This window comes from Solanum pennellii, chromosome 8 (genome assembly GCF_001406875.1).
Source record: "Solanum pennellii chromosome 8, SPENNV200".
Lineage (NCBI taxonomy): Eukaryota > Viridiplantae > Streptophyta > Magnoliopsida > Solanales > Solanaceae > Solanum > Solanum pennellii.
In genome coordinates this window covers 55,306,530-55,310,588 of record NC_028644.1, presented here as the reverse complement: position 1 = coordinate 55,310,588, position 4,059 = coordinate 55,306,530, and positions in this window count along the sequence as shown.

Below are 4,059 nucleotides of genomic sequence, written 5' to 3'. Positions count from 1 at the left end.
ATGTCGCATTGTAAGGCGGACGAGCCTAGATGTCGCATTGTAAGGCGGACGAGCCTAGATGAAGAGACAGTAGGTCATAGTGGCGAGTTGAATCCGAGGATATCTTCATGGTAGTCTGAACGATAGATGAGTAGCGAAACGATAGTGCGAATAGTCAAGAATTTGTCGGAGCCTTTGTTTGTAAGCAAGGGAATAGCTGTTCAGAAGGCGACTTTGTCTGTAATCTGCACATCTGTAACTTGTAATAACACTTAAATAGAGTAATTAGAACATGTATATGAAAATAAGCGGTAAATGTAAACATGATGCAATTCCCATGTTGACCATGAATGTTTGCCTTAAGAACATGAAAAATGACGTCTTAGGCTATGATGTCTAGGGCCATGATATGCAAAGTGTATCTTCAGGTCATGAAAATGTTGTCTGTAGGCCATGAAAATGACGCCTTTAGACTATGACACCTTCGGATCATGATAGACAGAAATTAAACCCTTAGGCCATGATATGATGTCCGCAGGCCATGAGGATGATGCCTTTAGACTATGACGCCTTAGGAACATGATATGCATAAAATAAGTCCTCAGGCCATGACATGAAGTCCGCAGGCCATGAAAGATGACGCCTTTGGAGGATGACGCCTTTGGGATATAAGTAATGAGTAAAGAGAGCGTATCTGTTTTTGGCATCTATTGATACTTATGACTTGATTTGATTCGGGCACATGTAAACTTCGAGCACGATGCAATCTTGGGCTTGTGCAAACTTCGGGCACAATGCAGTCTCGGGCACGATGCGATGATGCATTTCTTCGGGCACATGCAATATCGAGCATATCCAATGATGCAAATTTTCGGGCACATGCAATGATGCGTTTCTTCGGGCACATGCAGTATCGAGCAATGCAATAATGGATTTCTTCGGGCACAATGCAGTGATGCATTTCTTCGGGCGCCATGCAATGATGCATTTTCTTGGGCACATGCATTATCGGGCACATGCAATGATGCATATCTTCGGGCATAATGCAATGATGCATTTCTTCGGGCACATGCATTATCGGGCACATGCAATGATGCATATCTTCGGGCATAATGCAATGATGCATTTCTTCGGGCACATGCATTATCGGGCACATGCAATGATGCATATCTTCGGGCATAATGCAATGATGCATTTCTTCGGGCACATGCATTATCGGGCACATGCAATGATGCATATCTTCGGGCATAATGCAATGATGCATTTCTTCGGGCACATGCATTATCGGGCACATGCAATGATGCATATCTTCGGGCATAATGCAATGATGCATTTCTTCGGGCACATGCATTATCGGGCACATGCAATGATGCATATCTTCGGGCATAATGCAATGATGCATTTCTTCGGGCACATGCATTATCGGGCACATGCAATGATGCATATCTTCGGGCATAATGCAATGATGCATTTCTTCGGGCACATGCATTATCGGGCACATGCAATGATGCATATCTTCGGGCATAATGCAATGATGCATTTCTTCGGGCACATGCATTATCGGGCACATGCAATGATGCATATCTTCGGGCATAATGCAATGATGCATTTCTTCGGGCACATGCATTATCGGGCACATGCAATGATGCATATCTTCGGGCATAATGCAATGATGCATTTCTTCGGGCACATGCATTATCGGGCACATGCAATGATGCATATCTTCGGGCATAATGCAATGATGCATTTCTTCGGGCACATGCATTATCGGGCACATGCAATGATGCATATCTTCGGGCATAATGCAATGATGCATTTCTTCGGGCACATGCATTATCGGGCACATGCAATGATGCATATCTTCGGGCATAATGCAATGATGCATTTCTTCGGGCACATGCATTATCGGGCACATGCAATGATGCATATCTTCGGGCATAATGCAATGATGCATTTCTTCGGGCACATGCATTATCGGGCACATGCAATGATGCATATCTTCGGGCATAATGCAATGATGCATTTCTTCGGGCACATGCATTATCGGGCACATGCAATGATGCATATCTTCGGGCATAATGCAATGATGCATTTCTTCGGGCACATGCATTATCGGGCACATGCAATGATGCATATCTTCGGGCATAATGCAATGATGCATTTCTTCGGGCACATGCATTATCGGGCACATGCAATGATGCATATCTTCGGGCATAATGCAATGATGCATTTCTTCGGGCACATGCATTATCGGGCACATGCAATGATGCATATCTTCGGGCATAATGCAATGATGCATTTCTTCGGGCACATGCATTATCGGGCACATGCAATGATGCATATCTTCGGGCATAATGCAATGATGCATTTCTTCGGGCACATGCATTATCGGGCACATGCAATGATGCATATCTTCGGGCATAATGCAATGATGCATTTCTTCGGGCACATGCATTATCGGGCACATGCAATGATGCATATCTTCGGGCATAATGCAATGATGCATTTCTTCGGGCACATGCATTATCGGGCACATGCAATGATGCATATCTTCGGGCATAATGCAATGATGCATTTCTTCGGGCACATGCATTATCGGGCACATGCAATGATGCATATCTTCGGGCATAATGCAATGATGCATTTCTTCGGGCACATGCATTATCGGGCACATGCAATGATGCATATCTTCGGGCATAATGCAATGATGCATTTCTTCGGGCACATGCATTATCGGGCACATGCAATGATGCATATCTTCGGGCATAATGCAATGATGCATTTCTTCGGGCACATGCAATATCGAGCATATCCAATGATGCAAATTTTCGGGCACATGCAATGATGCGTTTCTTCGGGCACATGCAGTATCGAGCAATGCAATAATGGATTTCTTCGGGCACAATGCAGTGATGCATTTCTTCGGGCGCCATGCAATGATGCATTTTCTTGGGCACATGCATTATCGGGCACATGCAATGATGCATATCTTCGGGCATAATGCAATGATGCATTTCTTCGGGCACATGCATTATCGGGCACATGCAATGATGCATATCTTCGGGCATAATGCAATGATGCATTTCTTCGGGCACATGCATTATCGGGCACATGCAATGATGCATATCTTCGGGCATAATGCAATGATGCATTTCTTCGGGCACATGCATTATCGGGCACATGCAATGATGCATATCTTCGGGCATAATGCAATGATGCATTTCTTCGGGCACATGCATTATCGGGCACATGCAATGATGCATATCTTCGGGCATAATGCAATGATGCATTTCTTCGGGCACATGCATTATCGGGCACATGCAATGATGCATATCTTCGGGCATAATGCAATGATGCATTTCTTCGGGCACATGCATTATCGGGCACATGCAATGATGCATATCTTCGGGCATAATGCAATGATGCATTTCTTCGGGCACATGCATTATCGGGCACATGCAATGATGCATATCTTCGGGCATAATGCAATGATGCATTTCTTCGGGCACATGCATTATCGGGCACATGCAATGATGCATATCTTCGGGCATAATGCAATGATGCATTTCTTCGGGCACATGCATTATCGGGCACATGCAATGATGCATATCTTCGGGCATAATGCAATGATGCATTTCTTCGGGCACATGCATTATCGGGCACATGCAATGATGCATATCTTCGGGCATAATGCAATGATGCATTTCTTCGGGCACATGCATTATCGGGCACATGCAATGATGCATATCTTCGGGCATAATGCAATGATGCATTTCTTCGGGCACATGCATTATCGGGCACATGCAATGATGCATATCTTCGGGCATAATGCAATGATGCATTTCTTCGGGCACATGCATTATCGGGCACATGCAATGATGCATATCTTCGGGCATAATGCAATGATGCATTTCTTCGGGCACATGCATTATCGGGCACATGCAATGATGCATATCTTCGGGCATAATGCAATGATGCATTTCTTCGGGCACATGCATTATCGGGCACATGCAATGATGCATATCTTCGGGCATAATGCAATGATGCATTTCTTCGGGCACATGCATTATCGGGCACATG